A 13473-nucleotide genomic window follows, 5' to 3' on the forward strand; every position below is an offset into this window, starting at 1 on the left:
TACTAAACTTGAAAAATGGTTATGTAATTCTGTAAATCCACAATATAAAAATGTTTCTAGGAATACTATTAGATCAGATGCTTTAAATTTTTTTTATTCATATAAACAAAATTTAATTATATTTTATCAAATCTTAATTCTAAAATTGTAATTAATTCCGATGTTTGGACTTTTAAATTTAACATAAATTATATTTATGTTACTGGTCATTTTATTGATGAAAGTTGGCTTTTAAATAAAAGAATTTTAAGTTTATTAGGCTTGAATGGCCACATAATGGCCCAGCTATTATTGCAAGCATTTTAAATACTTTACATGCTTATGGAATTGAGAATAAATTATTTTCTATTAGTTTTGATAATGATAGTAACAATGATTCAGCAATAAATATTTTAAAATCTTAATTAAAACCTTGTTTAAATGGTAAATTATTTCATATCTGATGTACATGTAACATCTTAAATTTATGTATTCAGGATGCTTTAAATATTACTTCTACTTATATTTCTAAAATTAGAAATTGTATTATGTATAATAAAAGTTCTAGAGCAAGAAAACAAGAATTTAAATATTTATGTCAATATTATGGTTTTAAATATAAACATTTTATATTAGATGTTAAACATAGATAGAATTCTACCTATGCTATGTCAGAAAGTTGTATTTCTCATAAATAAATTCTTATTAATTTTTATAATACAAAAATGCCTAATGATATTATATTTGAGGAATACTAGGAAATGACAATTTGTATAAGAGATTTTTTAAAACTCACTTGTTGTGGCTAGCGAAGCCATTGTTAAAAGTTTTTAACAACAATCAATTGTTGCAAAATATACTATTCACAACAATTGGACCAGCTGTTGGCAGCAATAGTGTTTTGCCACAACCAACTGTGATTATTGCCAAATGTTTGTTTTAGCAACAATAATAAAAATCATTGCCCATACAAAATTTTAGCTTGTTGCTCAATGGTACCTTAGGCAACAATCATACTTGCTAATGTTAATTATAAATTTGCAACAGTTAAAAATTTGTCTCTAATTAGCATCTTAAGCAACAACCCTTCTACTGAATAGGCGACAATCAACAATTGTAACAACTGGACAATTGTTTCTTATGCTTATTTATGACATCAGTTTTTTCAAACTATTGCTGAAGTAGCAACAATCAAGCAATTGTTACCTTAACCGTTGCCAATTATCATTTTAATTGTTAATATTTAATTTAATAAATTGTTGCAAATATTATAATAATTATTGTTAATCATCTAAATAAAAAACACATGTAAAATATCAATATGTGAGCCCATTGATATTATAAAAAATAAAAATTGCATTCCAACTATAATTCATATGCAATTATGTTAAAAATATATTCCAATTTCCAAATTCATATCATATAAATAATACAATTAACAAAAACTTTGATCTAATGCATAATACAATTAACACAATTTGATCCAACGCCTCCATCCACATATTTGGAGTTGTGCCTTTTGCTACATAACCACGATTGTTAGTTTGTTGAAAATGATAAATAGCTCATGAAAGGTTGATTCCACATCCCAAAGAGCTTTGTTCTATATTTGGAAAGTGTTTGCAAACTCAACATTAGTATATGTGCAATGGTCACAAGACTAGTGACCTGAACCATCCAGTTGACCGAGAGCTTGGGAGGCCGCTCCTTTGCCTCTTCCACCTCTGGATTTGTTTCCTCTCAAATTCTTAGAGCTTGTTGTTCTGCTACACACACCATGCGAGTCCATATCTGGCAAATCGTTCTTCAATGCTTATACCAAATTCTCAAAGTAGTTTCGAGTCACACTATCATCAAAAGTAAACATGTTATTAAATTTTAAAAGTTCAGATTTCTATTGTAAATCACTGCTGAAATTGGAGAATAACAAGCAAGATATGATTGATGAAGTGCTTCTCCCTTTCTTATTCCATTAAGGCTTTCTTCTCAGGGGCTTATATTAAAAAGGTGCTTCTCCCTCAAATGATGATTAATATTTGAAAAAACAGATCATGTCCCACACCTTAATACCAAATATCCCCATAATGTTCAGTTCTAGCAATATATATGTGTTTCTAGTAGTTACCTAGTCAGCCTAGCAAGCTTTGTCTGGAACTCATTGAAGTCTTCTGATGGGCCCTCTACATTTAGATAAACTGTAGTTCCTTCTCAGCACATTGATGAAGCCATTCCAACCCAGACTCAGCCTCACCTACAGAACAATTATCTTACCAACTCTGAAAAGAAGATAGCAAACATAGACAATAAAAATATGTATAGTGCAAATACAAATACAAATATGTATAGTGCAAATGTATACAAAATAATACAAAATGCTTAGTTTTGCACTTGTACTCCTTCCAAATTGAGCCTATAAAGTTAACAATTAGACTATCAACTTCTTGGTTTCATTAAGAAAAACTTGAGAGTTGCTCTTCAAGGAATCAGGGCTTCTCTAGAGAAAAAGATAGTGAGTGACCTTAAAGGACATTATCTAACTCTCCCCTTGACTTACTGGTCATTCTAATTCAAAGAAGATCCCACAATATCATGGCTCAAGGGAATTCTAGCAATACTTATCAACTAAGCAACTAATGGCAATAGGGGTTGTGGAGTATTACCAACAAGATACACGCCATGTAGATGCTAAGAGTAAAAGTCTTTAATTTTTTCTTTTTCTCCTAGGGACTGAAACAAGTATACCTGTTAGTCAAAGAACTGGTTGAGGAGTGAACAGGGTGGCATGGCATCTGGCTATAGACTTTTCTTTTGTTGCCTTTGCTAAGGATGTGTTTGATTGTGGAAATGAACTAAATTTAAATTATTCCACCTCAATGCTGCAGAAATTAAATAATTGTCACCCCTTTCATTTTGAGTTCTAACCTTTTCATTGAGTTCAACTACACTAAGGATTGATCCAAATATGGAAATTCTATACAAGGAATTGAAAATTCCTATTCTGCCTCCAAATCCGAATCTACCTAACCCAAGTGCAACTCAGGTATTTTGTTTGTCCTTTCTCTGTTTGGGGAGTCCTCAACATGTCTCAGGTTATATTTTTTAAAGCTTGAAGGCTTTCCATGTCCCTACCCAATTTTATTACAATTCTGTAATTAAATGATAAAAAAATTAAACCAAATTGAGTAATTATCTTAGAAAATTTCTAGTGTGTTCATTCATTTGGATAATCTATCATGTCTAGCAAGGTTTATTGTCCTCATGGTGTCCCTTATGAGTTACTTGTTGTTAAAATATCTCACTACTTGATATCTTTCATTTTTCTCTCATTCTATAGGTGTTTATGGAACTTCCTTTCACAGGTGGACATTGATAGAAAAAAATAAAGCAACCAATCTAGAGCACATAATAGTGTTTTTCTATAATCAATTCTAAGAAGGTAAAAGTGATCATTTACTTCAACTTATAGACGAAGGAAACTATGTTTTTTGTGACTGCTAGATTACGGAAAAAGTAAGTTACAGATTGACTATGGCATTTTACTATTTTATTCATTAGGAAAATCAACTATGGAAGCTTTTCTTTCTTTATTTATTTCTTTTTCTATGAATAAGTTGGGAACAATCCACAATGTCAAGGTTTAGGTTCATTTAACATTATTTAGGATCAAACCCAACTCCAGACACTTTCTTGAGTGTCATGATAATAAAAAGCATATAATCCTAGAGAATGCCCATAGAAAGCATCCACTACAAGAGAACCACCTCATAAAAATCTAAGAAAAAAAAAAAAGAATAATTAACTATAGCAACAACATAAGAAACTTTGAAACATGAAATAAAAATGTAAATTGGAAATAATTCTATAAGTATTCACTAAGTCACCTCTACAGAAAGATCCAGCTTAGTCATGGCCTCTCAAAATCTCCTGCAAAAAGGACATGCCTATGTTGACAAATAATATTAACACATAACTTATGCATCATTAAAATCCTAAAACTAAAAATATAACAAATAAAAAGTTAAATAAAGTTAGTGAATGTAGTGAAAAGTAAGTATGGGGAGATGGAATGAACTGTCGCATATTGATTAAAATGCTGGCTGGAGATAGGAGACTCCTTAGTAGGTTATAGGTGGATGAAAGAAGATATCTCTAGTCCATAGTTATAACTTTACTCTATAGAGAAATCCATGGTTTGGCTACATCATGATGAACACCTCAATCAAGTGTTGCATCGAACTGTCCCAATTTGGTTTCAGTTATTCAATTATAGCAATTAGGTTTTGCATTGAATATTTGTTGCTTCTTTTTAAAAAGTGAATCAAAAGTCTTAATATGTTGTTTATCATCTCTTTTCTAATACCTTAAAATTCCCTTTTCTTTGATAAGGGTTAATTATTCATCACTCATATTATGTTCTTCATTCATAATCCATTCATAAGATGCCATATGCTCAACGCTATGGTGGAAATCACCATTAATCCACTTGGGTTGGTTCAGGTAAGTTACAGTTTCCAACTAACCAACCACAACCATGAAATTTTTAAGGGTTATAGCCTTACGCTTATTTATATGTAAAAGAATTTCATGGGTTGACCTTTCATTTGAATGATCAAATAGATGTTATTTTATATTTTATTTTTTGATAAATAACAGATAAAATCCATTCATTAAGGAGCTGAAAAAACCATAATACAACAGATAGGCCCAAAGGAATAAGAGGCAAAGTACCAAACTGAAGCTGAACAACCCAGCCCTGGACCCACTCTAGATTAACCTTTGATACTCTTTCTCTAGCTAAACTGTCATCCAACAAATTGGCACTTCTAGGTTTTTAGTTGAATGAGGAATTCAAAGAACCCCCTAGGAATAGTGCAATGGATCTGGCCCAAGTGCTACTCTCCACCACATATCTCATCAATCCCTATATAGATAGCATTCTACACATTGATCTCCATCAATGTATTTTATCAAAAGAATGTTGATCTCAAAAGCACATAAATTATTAAATCAAGTCAAATATTTAATCTGCATCCAACTGTATTTTATCAAAAGAATATTGATCTCCATCAATTCCCTTACTAAGAAAATATAGTTCTATGACTCCAGTGTCAAAAAGAATTAAATATAGAGGAAGATGATATATAGAGATTGACCTGGGTTTGAGTCTCACTTTTGGGTATGTTATATGCTATTGAGAAAGGCCAAGCTTGACCCTGTTTTCCAGAAACAAACAAACAATGTTAGGTGGGCCAAGAAAGAAAGAGACGCATAGTAATTTTCAACACAAAAATCGACATCTTACCTCAAGTCACTACAACCGCGAATCCATGGATGGTTTGTCTTCAAGTCACTATTTTTATCTTACAGCCCCCCTGTCTAGCTTGATCGACCACTACAAATTTACAAACCTAATGTTAAAATAATGAGAAAAGTAGAAAACCCTAATAAAAACCAGCAAATAAAATAATAGAGAGAAAAATAGAGACAGACTAATCTCAATAACTTCAGTAGAAGTGAACAAATCGTGGAGGGGGAAGTAGAGAGAAGAACAGACCTAAAAATTTCTTAGTGATGCTCTTTCAGGTTCAAGTCAAATTCGAAGTTGTTGAGGCTAGTCGAACACAAAATCGTGAGGCTTTGCAGTTTTACTTGCCGTGGTGGAAAATTCAAAACTTGGGATATTCTATGGAGGGAATAGAATTAGATGTGGCTGGAAGTTGTTTGTTGGGTTACGTAATTAAAGAATTAATTTTGGTAAGAAAAATTGTAATGAGTAATTAATTATAAATAATTATTTTTTCCTTTAAATTATTAGTGATAAAGAAGGATTTGGCCCTCCAATGATATTGTGACACATGGCACCTCAGAAAACTAGGTGACACCTAGAACTACTTTGGTGCCAAGTTGATGGTGTCCCACCTGGCGGCCCAGGCGTGGCTTGGCACAGGCACTGACTTGGCGGTCTAGCCCAGGCGCGACCTGACGGCCTGGCACAGGCACCGACCTAGTGACCTGGCGATTAGACCTGTTCATGGGCCGGGTCGGGCTCGAGCCGGGCTTTGACTCTTTATTAACAGAAAAATGTTAGGCCTGAGCCCAAGCCCGAAGCTCGATCTAATAAAAGAAATTCGAATTTTCCCTATTCAAATGGACATTTTCTATTTTAATTTAGATGTTTTTTCCCCTATTTAAATGAACAATGGGCCTACAAGTGAATCAACAACATTATCAAATCAAAAAATTTATTCAAATGGACATCACATAGAGTTTTTACTTAGGTTTAACTATAGGACGGGTCGGGCCGGGCCGAGCTATTTTGGCAAAGCCCGAGCCTGGCTTGAATTTTATGCAGGCTAGGCTTTTTGGCCCGAGGTTAAGCCCACGGGCCAAAAAGCCTGTTCTGGCTCGTTGGGCCACCCGGCCCATGAACAGGTCTACTGGCGACTTGTAAGACAGGCTCGCCGATGAATTTGACATGCATATCCTAACACTCCCACAATCCTTGGAAGTTGCCCCACATGTCGAACGATCCAGAGGGTGGTCAATGTGCATGGCGGTTACCTCAGAGAATCTCAGACCACTTAGACGACTTTCTTGGAAATCTCGGATATGGTGCATGAAGCCCACACCAAAGAATGTCTATATATAGGCACTAACCTCAATGACATGAGGGGAGAAAGCAAGCAAGTAAGCAGATTCTAGCTCTCATACTTTGTGATTTTTAGCTCGCAGTCTACTATGAGAGTACCGACTTAAGCATCGGAGCGACCTCTCTGGGTTAGCCACCCCGGGTCCTCTGACATTTGGTTCCTTGCAGGTCTCTAAAAAGCAACGAAGCTCATCAATTCAGCTCAGCACCTGATCAGCCCGGCACCTCATAGGCAACCCTGCACCTGGTCCGCCCGGTGCCTCACAAGCAGCTCGCCACCTGGTCAGCCCAACACCTCATAGGCAGCTTGGCACCTCATAGGCAGCTCGACACCTCACAGGTAGCTCCACTTCGGCCTCTGAGTCATCGGCCACTTGGAAGCAGACCAAATGACGAAGTACTTAGCTAAAAAACCGATACATCAACAAGAATCGATTCATCAATTAGAAATACTTATGTTAAGCATTAGACCTGGCAATTGGGTTGGGTGGGTTGGGTTCGGGTTGGGTCAAGACACTTTGGGTTGATTTCGGGTCAAATTGAGTTTTGGGTTGGGTCGATAAAATGTTAGACTCTAACCTAAATGCTCAACTTAGGGTTGACCTACCGGTCAATTCAAGTCATCCCAAAAAATAAGTGAAATCTTAAAAAATAAAGAAAAAATAGCTGAAAATGCCAAAATTAAAGGAATTAACCTTAAAATTCCAAAAATACAATAAAAAACTTGAACATTTAAAAATTCAAGGAGTAAACAATAAAAAGTAAAGATTAAATAGTGGAAACTTCTAAAAATAGATAAATAATCCCAATTAGACTTGACAATTTGGTCAGCGGATTGACACATAACCCGATCCAATTTTTTCTAGGTTGGTTTGGGTTGGGTCATTCTCAAATTCAGGTAACTAGATATGAGACCCTAACCCTATTTTAATTGTGAATGGTGATTTCCATGTAGGTGGCAGGTAAACCTCTTTATGGGCCTAGTTGCTCAATGAGTCGGGTTTATTGTTGAATAAACCAGTTGCTCAATGACAAGTTGGGTATATTTATTTAATATAAATAAATCAGTTTTATTGTTGAATAAAAAAAATCTTCTTTCCCAACTACTTGGTTAAGCTTCGGGATTTATATGATGGTTATTCTCAATCTAAAGATTTATGCCCAATGGTCGAGTCAAGCTAAAGCTTAAACATGTTTTATTGATAAAGAGACAAAGGCCCAACCCAACCTGGCCTATGAACACATCTAATGGGGGGGGGGGGTCAGTTCAACCGCCCGAACAAATCAATAAAAAAAGGCATTTTTGAAAAAAAAATAGTGGGACAAGGCGCCTTCGGGCCCCTTGATTAATGCATATAGATCACAAAAAAGTTACTCAATTTAAAAAAGAAAATTACCATAATATTCAATCATTGAGTGCAAAGTTATGACCTAGTTTTATGAATAAAAAAGTTAAAAAAATATTTAAAAAATAAAATTACCATAATATTCAATCTAGAAGTTGAGATAAAAGTTAAAAAAATATATATGAATAAAAAAGAACCAGTTTTATGAAATCAAAACTAGTTCACCAATTCTTGAATTGCCCAATTATGGCAGATTTTTCTAATCACCTAGTGTTTGGAGCCTAAACAACAAATTGGTTAGTGGACTAGCTTGCAATTTTTTTTATAAAACCAATAGACTTGTTCATGGGTCGGGCTAGGTTTTCACTCTTCATTAACATATTTTTTTTAAGGCCCAAGCCCAAATTCTAAAGCTCAACTTGTTGTCACTGATTTTATATTATATAAATTAGTTGGGTCGGGCCTGGCTCGGGCCGTGATTTTTTGACAAATCCCGAGCCCAGCCCAAAACACAATCAGGCCCGTGGGCCTAACTACATGTCCAAGCCCGACCAAGGTGCGGGCTGGCCCAGGCAGGGCCATTAGGCTACCCGACCCATGAACAAGTCTACAAACCAGTTAGTCGTTACAATTCTCGAAACAATGTATTATTGACATTTCAATATTGAAATCTTTGTATATTTGAGATTAATTAAGTAAAGGTACCGTGTATAATGTTTTCAAACCATTGCTTGATGCAAACGGTTGAACCATCCAACCTAAAACTTGTCACAATTTTTGTTCCAATTACACTATAGCATAATGTTATAGGAAAAAAGTTATTGAAATGACAAATAACTGTAAAATAAGGAAAAAACTATGTTCTTGGAAAGACATGATGGTGTAGGACTTTGACCAATCAAAACCCCTCTATGATTTGATACATAGGCTACTAATTTGTTACCATTTTATTATACGATACTGATTGATTTTGGTTAAAAGTTGTTTCCTTATCATATCTTTCTATTATTATAATAAAAAATTAAAAATAGAAAATAGAAATTATATTAATGTCATAAAAGTTTGAAATTTTTTCTTTTTTCTTTTTCTTTTTGCATTTTTCTGTATTTTAACCAAACTTATACCAAACTTGACCCATTGAAATCACTTTTCCCATTTAAGCTGCCCCAGTAAAATAAGTTAAGGTGAACCTTTTTCTTTTTGTGGCTTCCATATTAATCATTCTTTAATCTAGTTGTTGAATGTTTTAAATCACTATGACTACAACTTTTTTATGATTGTTGCTACATGTTGAAAGAAATTAGCAACCATTGGTCTACAATTACCAACTATTGGATAAGGCCTGTTGTCAATACATTGGTTTAACAACAATGGTAACCAATTGTTGTTAAAAAAGGTGCTATTTGCAACTGTTCGATACGTAACTAGCAACAATTTGATAAAACCTGTTGCCAATCCATGGTTTTAGCAACAGCGCTAAACAATTGTGGCTAAAATTAGGCTTTTGGCAACAATCATGCTAACTGTAAACAAATGACTGTTGCCAATGGTTGATTTTCTTGTAGTGAGTTTATATGAATTGTACAGTTTATATGAAACTGAAGTAATAGGAAATAATTCTATAAGTTGTACAACTATATCTTCTACTTCTGAACTTGAGCCCAGTAGTAAAAGAGAAAAACTTTTTTATTCAATAAATAGAAGGCAAAAATTTCCTACCTGAACAACAAGTTCATTTATTGAACTTAATTTTGATTTTTTAGCCTGGTGAAGTGAACATTCAAAAAATTTTCCAATTCTCACCGCTATGGCATGTGATCTAATAACCACTCCAGTGTATACAGTTCCATTAGAGCCTTGTTTTAGTGCAGGTACTAGGGTGTTGGACGACAAAAAAAGTTGTATGAATGGTGAAAATATAGAGATGTGCATCTGCTTTAAGGATTGGTTAGATGCTGAAGACAAATTACAAGACAAAGGGGCATGACACTATACTCGATATTTCACCTGAAACAGATGATGAAAGTCATGAACAATAATTGTGTGGCACTTTTTTAATTATTATAAATTTTGTTTTAATTTTATTTAATTATTTGGCTGTTTTGTTAACAATGGAACTTTGTATTTTCAATTTATAACTATATTGTATTTTTATATTTTATTAATTTATTCTATTTTCCAATTTTCATATTTCATTCATCCAAGTATCTAACCATTGTATTCTTTATAATTTGTATCATTCAAATTTAAATGAAATAAAATTCCAAATTTTCTTCCAATTTGTTATTCCATTCTTATTTGGTTAAGTATTGTATTTTTCATTTATTTGTTATATTTTTTATTTCTTATTTTTTTTCAAATAGTTCCCAAAGCCCAAAGGAAAGTTAAATATGTTGCTTTTACACTTTTACTTAACAAAGAAAAAAATCAAAATTTTCAAAAAAAAAAAAACAAAAAAAAAAAAAAAAGTAAAAAACAGCCTGACCCTTTTTGGTCTACGCCCAAGGCCTAGCTCAACACACGGCCAGGCCCAAGGCACAGCACAGGCCCGCACAAGCTTAGGTCGTGGGTCGTCTCAGGTTGACCCCCTAAGTTATCCCTATGGAGGGCGGCACGATCTGTTTTACACCTCTATAAGGGGTATTTGTTGTCCAATGAAAATTCTGTAACTCAATAACATCTATTCACACATAGATAGGGTAACACTTGTTTGATGTAAAAGCCTTGTACGAAGCTACTATTTTGACCTATTTTACTTAACACTAAATCAATTCACATTAGGTTTTTTTGAATTAAGAGATCAAATTAGGTTTTATTTATAAACAATAACTCACTTTATTTGACTTGCACTATTATGTGAAATATATAAACCGAGTCTCTTATTTACCTTAAAATTTTAAATTAGGTTTAATTTATAATTAGCAATCCATTTCATATAGAAGAATGGAATATACGCTATTGGAAATCTTTATAATGAGACTTTTATTTGAATTAGGAAATTGAATAAAAAAATACAAGTCCTACTAGGCCTATCAATGATACATGAAAATATGAGACCCGATCTTGCATCCAATTCAATTATCTTGGAATTAAATTATAAATTTACATAATCGGATCAGATTTGAATGTTACAATCTACATCCGATTAATAATCAGACCAAATTCGAATTTGACCCATCGGATCTGATTAAAAGTCGGATATGATTATATTATAATATTTATTGATTTTAATACATAAATTTTATATAATTATATTTAAAATAATAAAAGATATCATATTTATTATGTTATATATATGAATTTATATATATAATAAATTCAGTATGTTAAAATTACATTAGTTTATTATATATAAAAGTTGGGAAGCAATTAAATTTTTTTGTTGATATTTTAACGAATTAAAGCAAAAGCGGATTAAATCTAAATCCAAAATGAGTCTATTAGGGTTTGAATTTGAATCCAAGGTCTTCAAATCTGATTGGATTTTGAATCAAATTCAGATGCAAGATTTTCAGTAGTAGGATTGGATTCAGATTTTGTTGAATTTGATTCGGTTATAGCCATGAGCATAAAGTTAACACCTTTTTTTTCCCTAATAGTTGAGTTAACTATTCTCACTTTTGTTTTACTATTGGGTAGATACATGTTTAAGGGGCCATTTGGGAGTGAAAAGACAGGTTGTCACTGTTGGCGTTTGATAACGCTTTTCAAAGGTCTGGTGTCTGATAGCACTTTTCAGGCACCAATTCGTTTGATGTTGCATCTAAAGATTGGTTTAAATTTTATTTTCAGATCTAAAATTTTAGGTTCACGGCCTGGCTCTTAACACGTTTTAAAGCTAGCACAAAGTTGGAAATACCCTTCCAAAAATTTTGAAATCGTTCGATTCGCCCATGTTTAACCCCAAACCTAAAAGCCTAACTCATTTGCATTTTCTCTCTTGAACGATTGAGAAAGAAGATCGTTGCTTGCGCGTCTGAAGATTGCTCCAGGTTTCATGGCCGCAACTCTTTCTTTTCTCTCCATTTGCTTCTTCAGGCCTGTTCGTTTGTTTTGAAGTTAGGCATTTGAAAGTGTAATAATTATTACATTAAGAGGTATATTGGTATTGGTGAACTTTTATTTCCTCTGAACTCTAAATGCAAAGAATGTTGTTCTGAATTCTGAAAACTATCAAATATCTATTTTGACCCATATATGAGAGTTTTTTTTAATCTTTTTGGGGGTATCATTGGAAAACAAAAAGTTGTATAATTGCACTTTAAGAGAAGAGATTAGAGGAAACAAACAATCAATTTTCTCTTAAAGTTAAAAGATTCCTCTTAAGAAATAAGAGTTAAGAGGAAACGGATAAGCCCTTCGTTGTCACACATCTTATTTCTCACGTTGCTTCTTACTGTATATGTAGCCACTTTAAAAATTGTAGATGGTTGCATGATAGCATATACATATTAATGGAGGGGAAGATGGCCATGTTTCTTTTGTGTTTGAGCCATAATGAAAGGTTCTCTATTCTGAAGAGATGATTCCATCACTTTACTCAAACAATGCAAAGATACTTCCATCAAGTGCTATATGCTATAATGGAATTTGCACGAGAGATGATCTGCCCAACTACATTTGGCTCAAACACAAACATCCCAAGGCACCACAAACGACTCCAACAAGTATTCAAGGTAAATAAATGACAATGTCACATAGGGTTCATAATTTTGATTAGGATAGGGATTGCACTCATAATGAGTTTTATTTATTTGTTTTCATTTATTTTTGAAGGGTGTTGTTGGTGTTTTAGATGGAACACTTGTTCGTGTTGTGGTGCCACTGGAGAAACAACTAGCATATTGAGGAAGAGGAGGGAAAGAATGTTTCCAAAATGTGCTAATTGTTTGTGATTTTAACATGATGTTTATATATGTTTATGCTAGTTGTGAAGGAACATATCATGATGTCTAGGCTTTACATGGGGTTGCACACAACCCTAACAACAACTTTCCATTTTCATTTGCTTGTAGAATGGTGTTATAAGGGTGTTCATTATTTTTTGGTAAATTCATTTTTTTATAGATAAACTTGATTGACACATACAAGTACCACCTATGCAATTCTACACACACTAGTACAAGACACTTGACATCACCCTATCAAAATGTACAATAATGGGCAGTAGACTTTCAACATGTACATGCTAGGATTAAAGAAGACCGGTTCAACAAGCACATGCAAAGCTAAGAAATGTAATTGAGAGATCGTCCGATATTCTGAAAGCTTAGTTTCCAATTCTTAAATGGATGGCACTATTCAATCTCCATGTCCAACAGCACATAGTCATTGCATGCTTCTCTATTCACAACTATATGAGAAGGGAATCAACAAAAAATGACAACAATGGAGAGACACCTCATGGGCAAGTTGATGCATAGTTTATGGCCACATTGTGAAAGGAAATTGCACAAGAGTTATTAGATAGGAACATGCATTGAATTATTTGTTTTTTAT

Source organism: Nelumbo lutea, chromosome 1, assembly GCF_056320005.1.
Source record: "Nelumbo lutea isolate HS-2025 chromosome 1, American lotus-T2T, whole genome shotgun sequence".
Taxonomy (NCBI): Eukaryota; Viridiplantae; Streptophyta; class Magnoliopsida; order Proteales; family Nelumbonaceae; genus Nelumbo; species Nelumbo lutea.